Source organism: Chlorocebus sabaeus, chromosome 20 (assembly GCF_047675955.1).
Source record: "Chlorocebus sabaeus isolate Y175 chromosome 20, mChlSab1.0.hap1, whole genome shotgun sequence".
Classification (NCBI taxonomy): Eukaryota; Metazoa; Chordata; class Mammalia; order Primates; family Cercopithecidae; genus Chlorocebus; species Chlorocebus sabaeus.
Window position 1 is genome coordinate 48,347,474 of NC_132923.1, and position 23,553 is coordinate 48,371,026.

The 23,553-nt window shown below is 37.3% G+C and overlaps 1 long non-coding RNA gene across 4 annotated transcripts in view; it reads left to right on the forward strand.

Annotated features, from left to right (window-relative positions):
- The window catches only part of LOC103224485 (uncharacterized), a 173,985-nt gene that overhangs the window by 123,451 nt on the left and 26,981 nt on the right, over nucleotides 1-23,553 (forward strand). Inside the window, exons 2-6 of one of the 4 annotated variants that reach the window (XR_012090039.1) lie at nucleotides 6,725-6,804; nucleotides 7,393-7,589; nucleotides 14,731-14,755; nucleotides 17,756-18,024; nucleotides 20,193-20,346. This is a non-coding gene — a long non-coding RNA (uncharacterized lncRNA). The remainder of the gene's footprint in view (nucleotides 1-6,724; nucleotides 6,805-7,392; nucleotides 7,590-14,730; nucleotides 14,756-17,755; nucleotides 18,025-20,192; nucleotides 20,347-23,553) is intronic. The other 3 variants (XR_012090038.1, XR_012090037.1, XR_012090040.1) reach the window with 3 other exon arrangements.

Genomic DNA, 23,553 nt, shown 5'->3' on the forward strand with positions numbered 1-23,553 from the left:
TGCCATACTTCTTACAGAATGTCGGATGGGTTTTAAGAATGTTTGCCATGTTTGTTGGAGCACTGTCAGCATGGAAAACCAACGTGTTATTTATTTTACTAAAGCTTCCAACATGCTTGTTACTTCTTGATATTCTGGCCCAATTTGCGTATCATTGATATAGCAGACCAATGTTATGCTCTACAACACAGCAGCATGATCCAGGTCTCTTTATACCACATTGTTGTATAGAGTAAGAGAGTTAAGTTAGCTCTTGGGCAAGGTTGTGCATGTACACTGTTATGAGAACTATTTCTGATAGAGATGGAAAAGAATGCATAAGCCTGATCAATGGCTGCACATCATGTACTAGAGGCTGTAAATCTGCTGTAGCACCTGGCACAGTAGCTGCAATGAAGGCTAGTGCTTGGTTGAGTTTGTGGTAGTTTACAGTTATCCTTCAGGATCTACCTGATTTTTCAGGGGCCAGACTGGTAAATTGAATGGAAATTAGGTGGTGACACCACCCCTAAGTCCTTTAGGTCTTTAAGGGTGGCACAAACATCTTTCAGTTTCCTCAAGATGCAATATTGTTTTTGATTTACTTTCTTGGCTGGCCAAGAAACTAATGCTAAGGTTGTGCAACTACCAAAAAAGTCTTCTCCAATTGGAGTACCCACTGGGAGAGTCTATGGATTCAGTGGACCGTCTGTGAGCTGGAGTCTTTTTTTTTTTCAAACCATGTCTCCACTCTAATAGAGGGTAGTGACTGATGCTTTGAGTTCTTAGGTATAAATGTCAGCATGGACCCTGGATCCCACAGTCTTCAAAATATTTGAAATTACCCTGTCCCCAGTATATGGTTGCCTGAGAAAATGGCTATAGGTCCCTTTTGGACTGGGGAATCATTACCATGTATACTTGCATGGTGTTGCAGAGCCTTCCTCCTGGGGACCCAGCATCTCCTTCAGTCAGTCAGTTCTGGGCCTCAAAACTGGCTCAGGTACAGAAACTGGGCAAGGAATTGGCCTTCTTATGTACCCACAGCCTCCCGATCATCCATCTCTGATTTCTTTTGATTATGTGAATTGAGCAGTACCCTTGTTGCCATCCCATTTATATTTCCCTTAGGAATGCTATATTCTATTAATGATCTCCATAGCGCTCTGTGAGTCAGACCCTCCAGCCTGCCATTCCAATCTTGAGTGTTCACCTTACTTCTGATGGCTATGTTCCACTACCTGGTCTCCATTATTTTAGGATTTTATCATCCAGTCTGCTATCAAGGGGCCCAGTTTTATAATGGAATTTATTTCTGTCAGCCCTGGCCAACAGAACACAGCCACTACTGAGCTTCTCAGTGGTGCTGGTGTCCCTGTTGCTAGTGCATTTCTTATTGTTTTGGTAAACGGAGTCCTCTGGTCCTTGCAGCAGGCCAAAGCCAGCTGGTGGTTTTTCTGGCCTTACTTAGTATATGTATGCTAGTATACCCATTTTTCTAAGTCCTTTGATCCCTCTTCTACCATCTGCCATGGCAATTGGAGCATTCTTTACTAGATTTTGTTTTCTCTAAAGTTCAAAGGATCATCCTAGTAGTGTGCTAATATGAATTTTCAGGGTCTTTACCAGGATGTATAATCCTAACGAGGGCTTCAAAATAAGTAACTTTTCATTTATCTAACTGCATGTTCTACCTCCTTTGATCCAGCACTCTCAGCATCCAAGCCTATATGTACTTTCTTGCCTCCTATTGGTACATGTTGTCTAGATTCTGCAGCTCTTTGCAGATACTGTCTCTTTCTGCTCAGCAGGCCCAGCTCAACATCAACTATGTTTTGTTGTGACTTGATACTAGATAATCATTGAATAGCCAGGGAGACAATTTGGGGGAATGTTCTGAGGGGATCCATGCTGTCTTGCAAGGACGGAGCCTGTATATCATCTTCAAGCAGAGAGGAAATGCTAGATTTTTATAGGGAGGAGTGGGTTACTTCTGGAAGTCCAGAGAGTTCAGGAGAACTTGGTGATTCCTGATTTTCAAAGATATGCTATTCCATATCTCAGGGTCTCATTTCTTCCAAATCAGAATCTTGGCCTTGGCATAGTGACTTGGAGGAAACAAGAATTCAACTCTGCTACTTGTAAAGTTCAGGTTCTGATCCTCAGCTTTTTGTCCCTTGACTGAAAGAGATGAGACTCTTTATATGCAGGATTGAGGTGCTCCGACTTTGATAATTAGCCTTCAATTGCTGATTAATCACCTTCAGCCTTTCATTATCTTTCTCCAAAATCACTGATTGCTCCAAGAAATAGCCTTCACTATCCTTACACTTGCCATTTCTCCCATATTTCTCAAGTGCATGAGGCATTACACCTACCAGTCATTTTCTTTCAGTGGATTACCATTTCAGTTCTCCAGTGGTGGAAATTTTAACAATAGCACCACTGACACATGTCAGGGGCCATTTATGCTCCATCTACCATAAGTGAGGAGATCAACAACAACTGGTCAGTTGGCAATTTGGCTCAAAATCCCATTTAAGAACTTTCTTTCTTGTCCCGTGAGATTAATGTCTATGACAGAGTGAGGAAGCAGGATTGGACAGTCAGTTTGGTTCAGGGGCTGGGATGGTCTACGCATGAGGGGGGCACTGTTGGCTCCACAATGAGGCTTGGACTTTGCACCCATGCGTAGATTAGTCGTTGGATGTAGGTTGCTCCTGGGGAGGGAGAATGACCTTGGGTGAGGTGGTATCTGGGTGATGTACTACAGTGTTCACTATGACAGCCTTTCATTTTCCACACAGTGTCCTTCTCTACCTTCTTCCTCTTAACAATTAGGATGGGTACAAGAATGACTAATAGGTTGTTGTCCATGTTGACTCCCCTTTGAAAACTATCCTGAAAAGTTAAAAATATGCCAGGCTAAGTTGTTTCCTTGTAATGTAAATACTCTAAGTGCTTACGGGCAACTGGATCTGCCAATCAATTTTATAGGCTTTGCAAATGTGAGGTGCTAAAAAAAGTATTTGTTGCATAATTAAATGAACAAATAACCAAGTGCCTACTGTATATCTGTGGTAAATCATTCCTTTAACCACAATGATTGGTAAAGAGCTGAAATTAGATTCGGAAATCACCCAGATGGAGTTATATGATCTTTAACTCTTCCTTGGGTAGAATGGAAACAGAAAGAGAACTGCATTCAGACTCATTAGGCCTGGATACATGTTTTGACTCAGTTATTCATTATTCACAGGCTGTGGGAACTTGAGCAAATTACTTAACTTCCATGAGCTTTAGTCCCTTTATCTATATATTTAGTGCAATACCTGTCCTGTTTTCCTTAGAGTGTTCTTATGAGAATTAACATGAAATATTAGTAGCTAAAACATTAAAAGCTACAGAACATTATTATTATTATTATTATTATTATTACTACTACCAATATTGGTAATTCCTTTGCCTGTTGTAAGAAGTAGGAATGAGTCAGGGAACACAGAAATGGCCAAAATTTAAAGAAGGAGAATAGGAAGCTTGCACAAATAACTTCAAACTATGAATTATAAAAAATTAGCATGCAAATGGATGTTCCTAGCAGATGGTTTTGGGGCCATTTGTTATGTCTTAGTTTTTTAGTGGGAATAATATAAAAGAATGACTAAATATTTGGTTATTCAGTTAAACGTGTATTTGTAATATTCATCTTTGTATTAAATTGAATCTCTTGCAGCATTTTCTTTTATATTGTCTTTATCATTCACAACTTCTGTTTCTCCTATGCATCATATAATGAGGCTCATTGTCAAAAGGGTGTTTATCTGGTGTTGATTTTTATCAATCTCTGTTAATTGTTCAGAGATGAGTACTCCATGCATGTGTTATGTTACATTATTTCTTTAAACCATACCATTAAGATTATGGATTTGGGTATCAATGAACATCAAATACCTTCATTGAAGGAACTGTTTTATATCCTCATACAAAGACCTTATGTTATGCAATAGCAAGCAATAATAAAAATCATTGTTTTGAAAATACCTTTGTTGACCCTGAAGCATGGATGTTTTTTGATTGGTCAGTATTCCACATGTTCTTTCCAACTTGTTTAAACTGTTACTTGTATGATGGAACTATAAATAAAATAATATATATTTAATATATTGTGTATACACTATACACTATACACTCCATGCCAAACCATTGATAGGCAGTATATGTATATATAGTCATATATACCTAAAGATATATATATATATTTCAATAAATTATTCAATGCCATGTGTCTGGATTATCAAAGGTAGAATTCTAGTCACCTTTTTCATCCTTGCCTTTTTTTTCCTGTCTTGTTTTGAGACACAGAAATCAGGTAGGAGAATAAAGCAGTTCAGTTTGTGTTATAAGTTGACAAACTTGCTTCACCCACCAGAATACGTTAGCAACATGTTTATTTTCTTGATTTGATTTCCTTCAACCTAAAACATTCCCTGAAAAAGAAATGTGTTCAGCACAACTCAGGTTCATCACCCACCATGAACGCAATCACCACGGGCTACTTAAAAACAGGAAATAAATGTTCCTATCCCCAGGATCTCAAAGCCTAGTAAATGACTAATAAATAACTACAAAAGAAGACAGGCAGAAGGCAGGCCTCCTGAGAGCCTCAGGAGGAGTTTCAACTAGTCGATGGAATCAGGTAGAAGAAGATATTAATTTATACTATGTGGGGTAGGGGTGAGGTGTGGGAAAACATCTTGTGGTAGAGTTTAGGATAAACCTAGATGGTCATCCTTAACCATTATTGTGTCTAATGACATTATTGTTCTCAAAATAATGTTTGGAATGTATAAAATGAAAGAGAAAGGATTATAATTGAAACCAACTGTATCAAAATAGCTATTGAAATATAAAAAAATTGTGATATAATAATAAGTACACTTCTTTATTAAGGCATTAAATAAAAAATTTCATTTGCAGGTGTAATAACTATTGTGATTTTAAAGTAGTAATGAGCATAAGTAATAATTCAAGATATCTGTCATGACTATAATGTGATATGGACATATCTGTGATTTCTATTTGTGACAAAGTCTTACGTACTTCTAATATTTTTATTGTTTGTTGCCTAGATTCACAGTAAAAAGAAATACTACATTTCAGTTAGGAATTATTGGAAATGGAAATGTAATTTTTCTCCCATCCAAATCACAAATCTCTTAATTTTACCTCTGGACCCTTGGGGGTCTATGGAGTACAGGTTTAGAAACACTCGCCTAGAGGATGAATAGGACATTGATAGGGAAATGGAGAAGTGTGAGAGGGGAAGACCTTCCCACTATGGTAGAACAACGTTGTTGGGGATGGGGCAGCAGAGGGCGTGTTTGAGGAGTAAAGAGGTATGTCTAGAGGCTGTGTGAATGGAGTGTGCACTGTGTGGGGCAGTATGAAAAAATGACGGATGCATAGGAAAAGGGGAGATCATGGGGCTCTCTCAGAGGCCTTGGCAGGCCAGAAGGAGGAATTGCACCAGTGAAGAGCCATCAGTGTTGTCTTTGAGCAGGAAACTGACATAAATATGTTGTTTTAGGGAAGTAATTTGCAGCATAATGGGAGTTGTGTTAAAAAGGCTTGAAGCAGGAAGCCTCTTAGCAGCTTATTACATTGGTCAAGAGAAATATATTGAGAGCTTGAACTAATTCAGTACAAGTGGAAAAGAGAAGAGGTAAGCAAAAGACTATAGATAGGCAGACTGAAAGGACTTGGCAACGGGAGAATAGGGTGGGGGATGCAAAATTGAGGAGAAAAGCTGATTCTAAGTGCTTAACTTGTCATACAGGGATGATGGTGAAGCAATGAACCAATACAGAGAACACAGCAAGAAGGGTAAATTTGTGACAGAGGACTAATAAATTCTTTTTGGGTATATTGAAAGTTGAGGTATTCATGAGCTTTTCATGTGGAAATGTTCAGCAGGCAGCGAAAGTGAATCTAGAATCTGGACAAAAGTTCAAGAATGAAAAATGCAGATTTGGTAATCATAATGAGAACAGCTGAAATCAAGGGAGTGAAAGAAATTGCCAAAGAAGGGCAAAGGTGCTGAAGACAGAATGTTGTTTGACTTCTCGGCTGTGCAAAATATGTTTCAAGAATAACTGCTTAGCAATTTTGCACAGTTAGTCCTTACTTCTTTAGTTGCATGAAGTGAATAATGTTCCTATTTTGTTTCTGATACTCTGCTTTTTCAAAGATCAATAAGATATTGGCCTGCTTTCAAGGAATTAATATTTTGAGTAGAGAAGCTGATATATGAACAAATAAATATAATTAAGCACAATAATAGAATTATGTACACAGTAGAGAATGATACAGAGAAGGGCAGGATTAACTTCAACTGGGGTGGGAGTAGGGAAGGCCTCCTAGAGAAGGTGACAACTGATTTGGGTTTTGAGAGTTGAACAGTAGTTTGCCAAGTGGGAAAGGTGTTTTAATTAGTGGGGATGAACTGTGCAAAAGACTGGTGTATCCAATGAACTGCTTTCCTTCTGTTGTTTCTTGTGACTAATCCCCAACTTGTGTTATACAAGATTTAAATGTTGGCAAGATCTGAAATCCTTTCTCTCTGTGAGTAGCCCCTCTCCTCATCTTAATCTTAAACAAGACCCTTCAAATTTGGCCATGAAACAATTTTGTGCTTGATCTAATCTTTTAAGTTGAAGTTTAATTTTTTCTGGTTTTGTTCTTTCAGAAATGAAGATAATTCTGTAATCATCCTCTGTCAAAAAAAAAAAAAAAAAAAAAAAAAAAAAAAGGTCTACAAAGTGTCCAGTAAGTACAGCATTAAAAATAATGGCATGTTTAATGGAACATAATTTATCCGAAGTTCTCTGTTTGCCAGCCCTTTTTTGCATCTGGATTATGTTCGTAATAATTTGTACTCTTTCATGGAAATTAAGGCTTGTTGGGGCTCATGTTTTCAACTGCAGCCTGTCAGCATTGTTCATGTTATGTCCCAGCTGGTTGAAGTTAGCTTCATAGTAGAGTCATTAAGAAGTATTTGTTAAATAGATATATAATTTTTAAATATGAAAAATCTCAATGTCATGATAATTAATTTTTAAAATTTTTCCTACTTTATATCTTTATGGCATTGTATCAAGACAGGATTTTCTCTTCCACCTCTTTTTTGGGGGGTGAGGGTTCTAACCATACTCTCTGGAGTTTTGGCACATACCTATCAAGGATGACAGAAAAGATTCTTTGGAAAAATAAAGAAATCAGAACAACTCCGTAAGCATATCAATAGAGTCTGCTTGAATATGCAACCAGACAAAAGAAATATTTGTCTTTTACATATTTAATTTTGAGTCGGACAAGGAATGATCATTTTCCTTTATTTTCTCAGTTACCCTGGAGCTGTACAAGTCATACACAGCTCCATTGGAGAGAAAACTGGATGGAACCATTTGGCTGAAAATCCATGTCCAAGGCCAACAAGAAAGAGCTGAGACACTGCAGAAAGAGCAGGAATAAATAAAAGGTGGAGACAGACAGAGACCAGACAAGGAGGACTCAATTACAGACTGGTAGAAGACTCAAGGAAGAAAATGAAGGTTTGTAACTTCTAGGCTTCTTGTATAGGCTTGTTTATCTAAAAAGATACATAAATCATATATATTAGCATATATCAGGCATTTATCTGTTCAGGGGAGACCAATTCACAAAAATGCTAATACTCCATGCTTACAAGGTTCTGAAGAGTAGAATAAATATCTATTTAGGGAAAAAATTCTATTGCATTTTGTGCGGTCTTATACATATTACAGAGCTTGGGGGAAGTGGAAACAACCTTCTCCTAGAAACCTTCTTTTTACAAATGCAAGGATGGCCTGGAAATGGACCTAAGGTCCTTATGGAGCCACTTTGTCTAAAATGCTAAAGAAGTGGCTCTCACATTGATCCACATAACTAGAACCAGCTGAAGTCTGGTTTAGCCTATTATGGCCTTCTGACTTGAATTAATTGATCAAATAATTAAACATTTATTAAATTATGCAGCATCCTCTATGTTCCATGTCCTGTGTAGGGGCTTAGGAAACAAGGATGAGAATAAACATCCTTTCCTTGAGAGGCTGAGGAACATTAAATATAAAAAAAACCCCGCGAAAACAAAAATCAAAATCTATCCTTCTACCCACTGCAAAAAAGAAGAAAAAAGGCTATCAAGTCGTTGTTTTGGAGTTGATGCATTACTGGTGATTGAATTTTTATGAGTGTGATGTGTAGCTACAAAAGGCCCAGTTATGTAAAAAAAAAAATTCCGGTATGAATCTTCCTGAGGCCTAGACTTGACTTATATCTCCTCTCTGGTTCCTAAATTTTATTAAACAACTTTTTCTTAGCCTGTTGAATTTCCCACGTGAAGACCCCTTCAATCCACAGTTCAGGCTGTCAGGAGTCCAATCTTCCTGGAAGACAGTGACAGCCACAAATTCAGGTTCAATCTTTATTCTCCCCTACACAGACCAATGCCGCTGGAAAGAACTGCATTTACCTTAACTCGTTGGCAGGGATAGTAGTGAACATATGTACTCGTTGGACTTTTATTTCCAGGCCCAGAACTGGACTTTCTATATCCAGTTATTCCCCTTTCTAATCTGTTGCATTCACTCCTATGGTCTTCTTAAAACATAGATCTGATTGGGTAATTCATAGGGAAATGATCAGTCCTTAGCATGGTCTCTGTGGTCTCTACCATTTATCTCCATCCTAACTTTACAGCTTCATCTTCTAGTCCAGTGGCTACTATGGGATACTTGTGTTTTCTAGAAATACTGAACTGAATGCTTTCATGATCTTTACATTTGCTGTTTCTGTTCCCTCCACTTCCCTTTTTTTTTTTTTTTTTTTTTTTGAAACTGAGTCTCACTATGTCATGTAGGCTGGAGTGCAGTGGTATTATCATAGCTGCCTGTAACCTCAACTCTTGAGCTCAAGCTATCAGTCTTCCAAGTAACTAGGGTTACAGGCATGTGACACCATGCCTGGCTAATTTTAAAAAAATTCTTTTTTATTTTTTGGTAGAGATGATAGGGATCTCACTATGTTGCTCAGCCTGGCTCAAACTCCTGGCCTCAAGCAATTCTCCTGCCTCAGCCTCCCAAAGTGTTGTGATTATAGGTGTGAGGCACTGTGCCTGGCCTTTTCCTCCTAGACAATTAAATATCTCAGACTGTTAAAATCCTGCTCATCTTTTAAAACCTGATTTAAATATCACAAATACTCTAGAAGAGGCTTCAGAGTTTCCTTTCTTGGTATTAATAATTTCTTTCTCTGGGCTTTCACAGAACTTTACTAACACCTCCTATAGCACTAAGGTTATAGGCATTAAACTAAATGGCATAAATCACAGTATTTGGCATAATGAAAGAGTTAAATAAATATTAATTATTAGTTTTACTTATCACATTGTGCCTAAGATAAAATTTCTTATATACGTGCACGTAATGTATAAATAAGTCCTCCACTAATCTATAAGTTCTTTAAGAATAAGAAAAGATAATAACTTACCCCTTTTAGTGCCTAAAATCTTAGATTTGTGCCTTTTACCTCAAAAAGCACAAAAAGCACTTGTTGAAACCCTGGCTGAATAAATTTGTTACTAGAATTTAGAGAAAGAAATATAGAACAGAGCAGCTTTTCACCCTGATATGTGCCAAGGTATTCTGTTGGGCTTTATGTACTTTACCTCTTTCAATCCCCACAACTACCCTGTGAAACATATATTGATCTTGCTCTATGAGGAAATTGAGACTCAAGGAATTTAAATAATATACCACAAGTCAGCACCTAGAAAGAATCAAAGCCAGAATTCAAAGCTATTGCATTTCTGACTCCAACTCCTAGGCTCTTGCTCCCATAATATTTTGACACTAAGTGACATCATATTGTCCCTAAGGGGGCTAGTATGTGGACACCAAAATGACTCCTAGCAAAGATTACTAAATACAGTTCTCAGAGAGATTTCAAAAAGTTTTAAAAAGTCATCATTTCTTCTTCTTTTTTTTTTTTTTTTTTTCTGAGATGGAGTCTCACCCTTTTGCCCACTGGAGTGCAGTGGTGCCATCTCCACTCACTGCAACCTCTGCCTCCTGGGTTCAAGCGATTCTGCTGCCTCAGCCTCCCGAGTAACTGGGTTTACAGACATGTGCCACCATGCCTGGCCATTTTTTTTTTTTTGTATTTTTAGTAGAGACAGGGTTTCACCATGTTGACTAGGCTGGTCTCGAACTGCTGACCTCAGGTGATCCGACTACCTTGGCCTCCCAAAGTGCTGGGATTATAGGCGTGAGCCACCACACCCAGCAAAAAAGTCATCATTTCAATCAAAAGTTACATTTCTAGTTTTTTTTTTTTTCCTTTTCTTTTTTCAAAGGCGTCTCCAGCCCCTTTAAGTTATGCCTTTGGGATGGACCATAAAACCGCATTACAATTGTTAAGTTCGCATGGGAGTAAATAAAACTTTTACATACTAATATGAATGAGTGTGTTGTCAAGAGGATCCTAGGTGTGTATAAATCCTTTAATTACAGTTTCTAGTGTGAATGTTTATCCTTTAATTAGAGGTATGTAGTAGGCTTCTTTGTGGGGGCAGAGGAGGAAACTGGAACCATATGGTTGCTGCCTTATTTTCATGTGAGCCCTTCCAGGGATTGTAAACCTTAAAATGGCATTGGAACCCAGCACTTTCGAATCTGCTAAGAAAGGCGGGAACAATAAGTCTTTGTGCAAAGGTTGAATATACATAAGGGAAGTGTAGCCCTAAACCTGTTTGCTCCCACATTTCTTTGCCCCATTTTGCTTTGACTAATTATATAATCTGCAACATAATAGAACCAAGTGATTTTACCTGTCTTGCTGATTACATGCTTTGGAGTAGCCTTTTGGTATGAGACAGCTTTTAATTTGCTTTAGATTTGGAACTATAAACAATAGGACTTCCCTGAGAGAGAAAACCATTGAGAAGACCAGAAAGAGAGAGGGGCAGAAAGGAGAGAATTTGATCTTGGTGAGGTAAAAACAGCTCAAGCCGTGGGTAGGAATTTTTATTTGCTACTTATCGGCTCTGTGCTTGGCAAGGTTCAAATCTCTCCGAAATTCAGTTTCATCATCTACAAAATGGGGATAATGACCCCTTCATTGCCAGGCAATAATGAGATTTAGAGATAATGTGCACTGGAATCTTGGAAGCCCAAGAAAAATGTCTGATGTAGTTATTACAGGTTTTTTTTTTTTATTGAAAGGGCTCGTTTTTCAGCACTGTAAGCAGTTCTGAAAAGAACCAGGGTTCAGGACAAATATGATTACTGCTGATGATAACTTTCTTGGTACCTTTTTCTTATTTCCTTGCCTTTTTCATGTCCCTTGTTTTCCTCTGATTAAATTAATGTTCCAAATTCACCCTTATAAGAATCTTTTTTTTTTTTTCGTACTTTTAGAAAATTCAAAATAAACTGGAGGGGTTGATCAGACCAAATAATTACAGACAAGCTTTGTTTAGAAGTCAAAAATTGCCTCTTCCCTTTGCCCTGACAACTTTCCTCCTTCTGGTCTTTTCTCTCCCTACATGTCAGTAATAAAATGTATTGTTAGACAGATCAACAGATGAATTACCTTGACGCTTTGGTGGGTGAAGACGTAGATTTGGATAACAGACATAGCTGAAATGTTTTCCTGGGGGTGTCCAGTTCTCTTATTTATACAACAATTGTTATCCCAGAAAACAACTGGTATATACCTCCTCCAAACTAGGACAGTTCTTACAGATGTGGACTAAGGAGCTATTTTCCTAAGGGATTCATTAGATTTTGATTAACTTCCAATACATTTACTCTAAACAACATGGAGGATTTCCCTCAGGCCAGGCTGGGGTTGCCAGCTGTGACAGAGATGGACATTTAATTTGTTTGTGATTGGGTTGTCAAGGCTGGATATTTATCATTTGAGATTTCTACTTTACTCCTTTCCCCCAAATCTACTTCTAACAAGAGAAATCTTTAAAACGAGGTAGATTAAAAATTGATGATGTAGAGTGTGTACTGGATTGGTTTCTATTTTATTTCACTTAGGGAAATCATAATTTTGGGGTCAGTGATTAAAATTCCTGGCTATGTACAGGCAAAGCTCACACTGCTCGCAAAACACCCCAGCAATCTCATCCCATTTCTTAGGGAAGATTTAATAGCAGGTCTGTTCAGTGAGGCACATACAAGTTCATTGCCTTTATAAAATACTCTGCAGGAATTTTACTAGTGTCCAAGGCAGTGCTGTTAATGGTTTCCATCCACACATTTCTATAAAAGAACAAAAGACAGCTTGTGTTAACCTTAATTTCTTGGTCTTTCTTGCTGCCTTGATAATTTTCTGAATTCAAACATTTACGCGGAGTCTTCCAATCATTTGTATTAGTTAGCAACCTGCTACTATTGCAATATTTCACTGTCCTTGTGGTAAGAGTTGTTCTAAGACTGCATCGTCTAAACTGGATTTGGCTGCTTCGTACTTAGCTTCATGTCACATTTCAGCTGAGACACAGGCACAGTTTCTGACTTATGCTGCTGCATAGAAGGGTAAACTGAAGTTTGTGTTACTCAAATATAATTTCTCAAAGCCAAATTGGGCAACAGCAATGCTGGGTGTTTGTTTTAGTGTTTTCTCTGGCCTTCAGTTTAGGTCTTTGGTAATCGCATGTCAGATATCAGGTGAAGTATTGCAGTTGAAATTTTCATATACTTTTCAGAAATTAGACTGTGTCTTAATAATCTTTTAAATTTGTGATTTTGAAACCTTTTTGGTGGACCCAGTGTGCTCTGGGACTTAAATTGTTATTCCTTTTCATTCCTTGCTGCCATGGCTTCTGTCTGCTTTGGTTCTGAGCTCTATGTTGAGACATTTTAAATTGTAATACTTCTTTTAAATTTCAGTTCTCAGATTAGGTTGGTCTAGTTAGGATGCAGGTTTTATATTAATAAATACAATTTTGATCTTGTTTGTTTGGATAAGTAGACCCTGTGTGAATACCCATGTAGAATATAAGTGACCAATGTTTGACTCCATCACCAACCAACTGAGTGCCCACAGGGTCCATTCAATTTGCACTATGTGCTCTAGGGTCTAAAGAATCCAGTTTGATTCCTGTTCCAGTCTTCAAGAAGAGGGAAGATTGATCAAGTTAGCAGAAGTGTGAGAAATTATGAGCATGCATCACAAAAAGCATCCGTTGACACACTAAAATGAGCACATCTTGTGCATTTTTTTCTTCATAAGCCATTGCTGCTAATGATGTGGTAGAAGGAGCACTGCACCTGGAGAAGGAAGATTCTAGCTATGGCCTTTTCACTAACTCACTGCGTAGGCTTGTTTAAGTCATTTAATTTTTTTAAAACTCAGGTTAGATGTCTGTCAATGAGCAAGTTGTACTGGGTGATTTCAAAGGTTCTTTCTAGCTCTAAAAAAAAAAAAATCCTATGATTCTTATAAAGAAATGTTTTATTTGATTGTGACATTTCATTTGGCACCTAATTCTGTACAGATGTCTTAACTTGGAGTATTTTGGTTCTTATAGATTTAATGCATGGAATTTATCATTCTATTAATGTACCTTGGAGTGAAAAGCATGTCTGTGTATACATCTGCTCTCACATTTATAATATGTTTTACATCTTTTTAATGTACATCATGAGAAATGCCAGTGGACCTAAATGAAATATTACTATTGTTGCATTCATTTTTATGAACTCTGTCAGGCTAAATGAATTAAATAAGGAGCAACATGTGCTACAAAAACTACATTTACCATATACTCAGGTGTCTGTGTACTGCATAAGCACAGATATCGAATGTGCTTTGGGTTTTCTGTACCAAGAGCCAGAAAAGTTTCTAACGTAAAGATAAATTGAAAATCAAATGGATGTTCTGATTTTTAAACATGAGCCTGAGCTATTGTTACAGCACCTATTGTCTTTGGCAGACAGCACAGCTGGGGACTTTGTAGTTCCTTTTGTCCTATACCTGGTGATTGAGCAGGTGAGAGGGAAGTGAGCTGGATGTGAGAGGTTTATAAGAATATGAATAATGGTGGGAATGATGAACTGAGGATCAAGAAACCTGTGGGGACTCCCTTGGATGGACATACTAGGGATCTTTGATCTTCAGCTCTGTATATATTTCAGAACACTTTACATCTTCCTTCTCTCTGTCCTTTTTTTCTGCCAGCTGTCTGGACGACTTCTCATCTTACTTCTTCTCTATAAAGGCATTACAACCTTTTTTGGAAATCTCACTTTAGCCTGAATGTTTCCAGACTTGAATAGTAAATTCACCCCAGGAAGAGTTCTACCTTGACATTTTTTTACATGAAGAATATAAAAGGATTTGGGAGGCAAGGACTGGAGAATAGGACATGGGCTTCCAATCTGGGAGGTGATACTTAAAGTTCACATTAGCAGTTCTTGTTCTAAGTTGTTATTTAAAAAATGACTTACAGATGTCAGAATGTTTTTGCTTTGTTTTGCTTTTTAACTTTTTGTAAAAAATTGCAAAATAATCTGCATAGAATAAAGTGCACAAATCTTAAGTGTACAGCTCTGTTATTATACGCACACATGTATACACACACATTGATATAGTTAGGCTTTGTGTTCCCACCCAAATCTCATCTTGAGTTGTAATTCCTATAATCTCCTTAATCCCCAGGTGTCAAGGAAGAGACCAGGTGGAGGTAATTGAATCTTGGGGGGCCATCTCCCCTGTGCTATTCTCATGATAATGAGTGAGTTCTCACAAGATCTGATGGTTTTATAAGGGACTTTTCCCTCTTTGCTCACCAGTTTTCCTTCCTGCCGCCTTGTGAAGAAGCTACCTTGCTTCTCCTTCACCTTCTGCCATGATTGTAAGTTTCCTGAGGCCTCCTCAGCCATGCTGAACTGTCAGTCAGTTAAACCTCTTTCCTTTATAAATTACCTAGTCTTGGGTAGTTCTTTATAGCAGTATGAAAATGAACTAACACACATACTCCTTGGAATGACCATCAGATTAAGATTTAGAATATCCTTAGCACCCCAGAAGGCTACTTTGTGACTTTTCCCAGGATATAAACTCATCAATTTGTATTTACTAATGTGTTGCAACATGTTTAGAAGGTTTATTGTTGTTTAACTCATGGACATTGCCATGAAAAATATACCCTAATAGTGTTATTTTAAGAAACAAACCCCAAGGTTCAGAAAACTTATTTGGATAACATTGTAAGTGTGGGGCACTATTTCCAAGGGAAACTTACCATGATCTACAGGTATCTTTTTATTGAGGGTCATTGCAAGACACAGTAGAATTCCAGCAGTCTCATTTACAATCACACTCATCCTCAATAGCCATATTTATGGCTTCCTGTGTAATGAGGTGATTTATCATGCTATGTCAGCCATAGAGAGTTCAGTATAAATGAATTTGGTTTCTTAAGAAAAGGTATTTATATCTAAACACTTTTACAATAATCTGACATTGCTCTTTAAAGGTAAGCACATATTATGTGATTTGCATATGAAGAAACCATGCATTACTCTTACTTGACTGACTGTCAGTTTCAGCAGCTGCACCTGGTAGTGCCCAGGTCTGTCATTGTTTCCATGATGGAGCTCATTTTTCAAGGGTTAATAACATAGACCTTAACATTCACTTTGGGTTGAAACTTGGCAACCACTATGAGTTTATAGCCTTAGGAGCTGATTTTAAACAAAAATGGTTTAAATTGATTTACCCTTTTCAAATTACAGTATGTCAAAATAATAGTACTTTGTATCTGTTCTAATGCTTTACGTTTATTTAATGTTAAAATTTGTAAGCTACTATTCCCGGGTGATGATTTGGGGGATGCGAGCTATAAGACAAGTTAAATGAACGTTGGTTTCCATTGAGAATTCCAAAATAAATTTGCCAACTTTGATTATTTTTATTTGGTAATATCATTGCTATTCTAAAAGAAGAAATGCTATTGCTCTCACCTTTATTAGAAAAGAGCAGTTGTGGCCGTGAATGCAATTTGAAAAGAACGATAGAAATAAAATGTTGGAAGTCATGTTTAGTTGTGTAACATCCTGATGTCACAAAGGATTTCTCTCAACTCAGCACCGCTGAGTGGTATTTGAACTAAGATAAGCTGGGGTGTGTGTAGTTGTTCATGGTCTTAAGCTCTTCAGTTTTGAAAACTACACTCAGAAAGAAGAGGATATTTGTATTTCCACTGAAATTTTTTTTACTTCAGCACACATTTTTGTTACTTCATTGAAATGTACATTTTTATTTTATATACATTTATTTAAAATATGAACACTCCCAGCCTCTTTACTGAGTCAACAAAAGTTAAAACACCACATTCATTTCTCTCCCTTTAAAATTACTTAGATGTCAGCATATTTGTATATTTAATGTGCAGCCACATACTAAAGAAAAAAATGCTGCTGCGCTACATCTATACTGAAGCCATCTTCTCAATGAGAGAAGAGCTGGACTAATGAGGACATCATACTGTCAATTTTTAAACTTTGATCAATTTTTGACTGAGAATGATACAGACAGAAATTTGGAGAAAATGTTCCCACATATATTAGACACAATGAGACTAGGACATCATGTGTCAAAAGCTGCAACTTTGTTCTTGTATTGAACAAAGACAAGGCTGAAGAATAAGAAAAGCTATAAAGTAGTTAGTATTATAGAGCATTCTGTAATCAATTACAGATAAGAGGATGAAGAAATATAGTCTAGATGTAGCAAAGGTACAGAAGGAATAGGATTAGCCTTGGAACCAGGAAGTTTTGGATTAGAATTCTTTTATCACTTATTAGGTCACTTGGGCAACCTTGAACATACTAATTTTCCTTGTTGATTTTTAGTAAGGTGTGACTAGTGACTGACTTCCAGTGTTTTCATAAGAATTAAAATAATGTATGTAAAGTATTTGTCACCTAGGCATTGCTCAGTAAAACGTGAGTGTTATGATCGTGTAACTGTAAGAATTTAAACAGTGAACTTACATCTAAGACCATACCACCCTGAATGTGCCCAATCTTGTCTAAAAAGTGAACTTACAAGTCATAAAAGTTTCTGCCAGTTATATTACCTTCTCTTGAGGGATCTCAGAGTGCACTTATATCCAAAGTCTTCTTGGTAGCAGATTTTTAAAAAATCTTCATAATTTCTCCATATGAAACTCACACTCAGGACAAGGACACTTCAACAAAAGTGGCCTATGAAGTGGTTAAGGGGGATAATGCTTCTCAAAGAGGTACCCACAATATCTATACACATGGTATCTGACCAACCAATCTGATCCTCTCTTAGGGAAAGTTTAAATTCTGGTCATACATAAAATGATAAGGCAGGTAAGAGGTAAAACAGAAAGACATGCAGAGAGAAGACAATAAACATCCATGAACTAGAAAAGAGAATAGAGAAAATCCACAGTATGGTGATAGTAAATAAATCAATTGTGCCCAAACCAGTAAAGCAGAACCACTATGAACAGTTGGACCACCGTAATGGTAGAACAATTGAGCCATGAATAGATACTTCTGGAGGGGAAACTGTGAGTGGCCATGGAGTGCTCCCCACTGCTCCTGCCCTACTAGAGTTAATGTTGTATTTAGAATGATATTCCAGTGCTCCCTTAGGTCTGGCTCTGTGTTGCTTTTGTGTGATTTCCTGTCTCTTATTTCCCCAGTTATGTTACCATAAAGCTGCTTTAACTGAGGCAATTTGAGTATGTAATCCAAAAAAGGCCGACAAATACCCACAGTTTGACTGATAGATCAAAGTCAAACTAGAGAAGGACCCCACATATCTTCCCTTGAGTCCATGTGAAGTCATGGATGTGTGAAGAAGAGTGGTATTTGTGAGAAATTTTGAAGTGTTTCTAGATCATACAACATGAGTCAGGAAGAAGTGAGAGATGAAGCTGGAGAGATCAATAGAGACAGAGAGCTCTTTAAGGTAAAGTATGCAATGTGAAGGAGCTTGGAAAACTGTGGAGAGAAGTAACTAAAGGGTTTCTAAGAAGGGGAAGGATATGGTTAGGCCTTTAGGTATATCAGTCTGGTGGTTTTGCAGAAGATTGTTTGAAGGCAGCAAGACCAAATAAAGGCAGACAGATACAGAGACTGTTGAAGAAACTAGCTTCTGATCACCAGGGCTTTCACTAAGGGAGAAGCAGTAGGGATGGAGAGGAGAGTATGATATTCAGTAACATTTTAATTGACTAAGTCAGAAATGCTTGGTTAATGTAGAGAATGAAGTAGCCAGTCAAGGATGATTCCTAAGTTTCTGGTTTGGATGTCTCAGGGGATAGAGGTGATTTTAATTTAGAAAGAGGATATAGCAAGAAGAGATGAGTTTGGGAGAAGATGATAAATGCCACTTTGGACATGCTAAGTTTATGATGTCTACAGGACATTCGGTTAGAGTTGTTTAGTGGGCAGTTATATATATGAATAGAAAAATCAGGAGAGAAGTCAGTGTTGGAGGTAAAGGACACATCCACTTTTATGTGGTATTTAGAGTCACAAGGATGAAAGAAGTTTTATGAGGGTAAAGGAGGAATAGTATTTAGAAGGTGAAGAAACACCACTGAAGGGGTAGGTAGAGGAAGATGAGCTGATGTCAAAAGGAGAGAAGAAATAGTGAGTGGATTGGAGAAAATCAGGAAAGGATGGTTGAATTGAAGTCGAGGTAGAATAGAGTTTCATTAAGGAGGAGATAATTATTAACAGAATTCAGTGTAACTAGTGAAATACAGAAAGATGACTACTGAAATAAGGAAAATTTCAGTAGAAAGGAAGGTATAGAGGACATTACAATGGAGCTGTGAATGAAAATGATGGATGCTGATGTTTTGAAAAGTTTAGCTGGAGATATGGTGGGGTGGGGAGAGAAGCTAGACCATAATTTGGGGCAGATATGGGGCTAAGGGAGATATGGAATCGAGGGATAATCTTTTTCCACTGATGGGAGCAGCTTGAAGATGTTTATATGCTGAAAAGGAGACAGTAGGAGAGAAAGAGAGACAGACTGGCTTGACATGTATGTGAGAGAGGTTCACCTGATTAAATGATGCTCCCAGAGGAAGAAGATGGGTCTTAAACAAAGGAAAACTCACCTTTTTCTCTGAGACTGGAAGAAAAGTGCCAATGTGTGAGGCCATAGGTACACTTGTAGGTTGTAGTGGGTACAATGAGATAGAAAGCTGGATTTTGGGATCACACCAATGAATTCAATTTTCCTGATGAAAAGGGAAGCAGTATTAACTGCTATGAATGAGAGGGGCAGGGTTGAGCCTCTGTGGAGACTGAAGAAAGTCTGGAACTACCAGTTACTTTCAGGAGTAGAGGAGGATGCTGATTATAAGTAGTTAAAATGCTCTTAGAGCCAGAGGGAAGAGAAATTCAGACACTATGAATGTATAGTTAGGCCCTTCTACAAGGTTATATGATTTTTTTTTTCCCCAGGCAGTACTCAGCTGCCTATAATTAGGCTTATATTTTAAAACTGCACTCAAGTTTTTCATGTGTGGTCATTCAAATAAGAATTTTTGTCTTTGGTTTATTTTAAATGCAATTTTGAAATGAAAGTCAGGGGACCTTCACACTGAGATGGTAGCATTTGGGCTGGGCACTGTGGAGTGATTCTTAATCCTATTTCGTATTTAGTTAGGCTTTTCACCTCATGCCATAGTCTCTTGTGGAGAGCATATATTTAGCTTTTAAATAAAGTGCATTCAAATTTGGGGAGGAGATTTTAAAGAAATTATTATCATTTCTTGGGGCACCTTGGGTTATCCAAGAACCAATATCATTGCTGCAGCTACTGCCACTTGTTTCCTGACAGAAAACATATTTGAGCATTAGCTCAAGCAAAAACACCCAAAACAAGTGGATATATGGTCTTTAACACTTGGATGTAACTGGTTTGCTAGCTGCATCATCCTCATTATCAGTGTTAGCTCCCAAAGACAGAGAAGTAGTTTTATATACAATAAAGGCTTATCTGAAACTTTGCCCCCAGCTCCAACTGAATATCAAATTTGAGTTTGAAAATGCTAGCAGAAATCTTTTCTTACAAGAATTTATCACTTTTGTTTTCTCTTTTGCTCCTCCAACTTCTAGCTGGACCTGTGAAGAACTGTCAAAACAGCTGTAGAGGAATTGTGTTGGAGGCAATAATGGCCCCTTTAGTATCAGAGAATAGAAAGATCTTGAAAACAAAGCCTGTTGTCAGGAGACTTGCACCCATCCTGGCCTACTTCCAAGTGTGAGTAAGGTAACATTTAATTTCTGAAGTGGAGACTCGAACCAAATTGTTAACCTCTCAAAGTTTAACCAACAAAAGGTGATGATGATGTTTTAAAAAAATTAAATAAAAAGTGTCTGTTTTTTGGTAATAATTATAATATAACACTTATCCTTCTTAAATTTCTTGTCTTTCATTAAATTTTGCCTCAAATTACCACTCAAATTTTTCATGTGTGACCATTTGGAAGTAGAATTCTTTCTTTGGTGTTAGTGTGTTATAAAATTTTCGTAGTTGCACACATTGCTTTTAGATATTCAGTTTGTTTGATTTGAAAACTTTACCAAATAATTTGCCTCTAAATTTTGATTAGCAGAAGACTTATCTACATTAACTTTACTAATAAAGTGGCCAAAGTGTATTGATTATCAGACTGTAAAGAGTTATCTGTTGCAAAAAGGCCAAACCAAAACAGATAAGTGGCTTGTCATATGAACATTTATGAGCCAATGGAATGACAGTCCTCATTTGAAAGCAACTAGTATAAATTTGGCCTATACCACAGTGGGTGTGAAAATTGCAAGGTAAAATAAAACAGATGAGACCATTTAAGTTTGAAATGGAAGAACAGATCACTGGCAACAGCTATTTACTTTCACAGTCACTAAAATAGGGTGTTTTGTTGTGAAAACTATCAATACAGGGTGATGGATACCCTGCTTAAAGTGCCAATATGATGCCATTCTGAACTGCAAAACGATTTCATTACAAGTGTATGGGGAACCTTTAAACATGACATTACGATGCGACTATAATGTAAGATAACAATGGAAAAACAATTTCAGAGTAAGTGTAAGGAGACTATAACCATGCAGTTAGAAGGCCACTGGAATGTGAGATTATAATAGCTCAACATTGAAATGCTGAAAAGGATATGGCCAATTGCTTTTTTTAAAAAAAAAAAAACTGGGAATAGCCTAGACAACATTTATACTCATGAATAGTAAAGTCATAGAATGTATTTTAGGAAGGAGGGAAGCTCAGCACTAGTATATCCAGCTCTTATCCCCATTCTGAAGTGTATTCCCATTTTTTTTCCATTTCTTGAGGTTAAGTTGGAGGCAGTTTTTGTTCGACCTTATCACTCTCTTTCAACCATACCACTTTGAAGCTCTGTTGCAAGTTCAAAAACATTTTCTTTCTGACTCACATCTAGCCCTATGACTTGGCTGCATTAGCCACCCATGGGATATAATTTGAGTTCAACTAGGATGATTTTCTACTGCTTATTTTATCTCCCTGGCTTCCAGTTATCACTGCACCTCAGCTGAAATCTTACCATTAGAAATGTATTTCTTTGAGTCTAAAATGATTTAAAAAATTTTTATGAGAGTATATAATAAATTAAAATGTAATAAGTACTTATCAGTGTATAAAATATAAGTACTGGTTAGAGGAGTAACATATATATTAAACTTGAACAGTCTAAGAAGCACAGACTTTGTCATCAGACAGACCTGAGTTCATATTTCAGCTCTTCTACTTAGCTATGGATAAATATGGGCAGGTCCTTACTTTTCTAAGTCTTGAGTTCCTCATCTGCAAAATGGGGTTAATACCACCACTGAATTCTTAGGGTAATTGTAATATGAAATAGCTACCACGTGTGAATGCCTTGCACAGTGCCCAGCCAATATGAGGGGCTTGATAAATATTCTCTCCTTACAAATATAGAAAGGGATAAGGGATTGGGTCAAGACGCTAGATAGTGGAGTAAAGGAGAGAGAACAGAGCATAGTCACAACGGCAATGTGATTAGGGATAAGGTTTCTCCCTAAACTGGACCTATTTACAGTTTATTTTTGAGCCACTCCAATTAAATTCTAATTAAGTAGCCTCTTAGTCTTGATTATCTAAGGTATGCTTGAGTTTTCTTATCTCTTCCTGTTCTTCTGCATCTTTGGATTATTGTGTTTGTCCACAAGTACTGCCACATTTAGTACTGTTCTATCTATGATAGTGGGACATTCTGCCCTTGGGAGATGACTTGTGGCCACTGTCTGAGCTGTTCCTCACTGAGCCTCTTTCCTTTAGGCTTCTATCATGCATGGTGCTACCTTAAATAATCTCATCTTGGATCACAACCTGGGATGGTGATTTCCCAGCTCCTGAGGTTACACAAAAGTGTGTAAACAGGAATTTTATTACACCACTGAACCAGTTTTAAATCTATCCATCAATCATACTCAAAGGACCAATCCACTAATAAGATCAAACACAGTTTTGTGAGTGTAGAATGCAACATTTTCTCCCCAGATATTTTCTTCTGGTAAGAGTCTTGATTTTAGCTGTAGTATTAGTTTTTGTCTAAAGCCCTCATAACATTATCAAGCATTCTCATGAAGGAATTACCTGACTCTAAAAATATATTATTGTATTACTCCAGTTTAGTGACCCCATTCACCATATGATTGGTTAATTTCCTTAAAAGTCTTTCTATAGGGATAAGTCACCAAAGAAATAACTCACTCAGAGTGCAAGACCCCTGTTGAACATATTTTATGGCCCTAGGCACTAGCAGTGCCAGTTATTGAAGGTGATTCATAAATGATTTTTGGAGTAAACTTCATGTAGACTACAAACCAATCCAAATTATTCAAGGCAGTATAATCTGGGTGACATGGAATGCAATGCTGTAACACAACTACTTTGTCTTTAGCCCATAATGAGCACCAACTATGAGAAAGATGTGAAGATAATCATTTTCTCACATGGAGATAAGATTGGGGAAGAAATATATTTGTTGCGTGTCTCCTGTATGCTAGACTTCGTATGCCTTATTTCATTCACTTACTCTTAAAAACAACCCCAAGAGTTGTTTTGTCATTTTGTCATAAATATGCATTATCATCCATATTTTATAAAGAATGAAAACCAAGAGAGGTTGAGAGACCTGTCTGAGGTGATACACATGGAGTGTTGAAGCTAGGATTTGAACATGACTGTCCGGTTACAAATCCTCTGCTATTTACACTCTATCACATTGCTGCCCTTTGTGTGAATTCAATTACAATCCACTAGAGGGAAAAATAAAAGAACATAAAGGACTGGATGGCAAAGTAATCTGTGATAAGTGCCATGTGAGTGGAATGAAAAGTACCAAAGGGTTTGAAGGAGGAAAAGATTACTTCTGCCTGGGTTCTGTCTTTACTGTGGCATTTATCTTTTTTTTTTTTT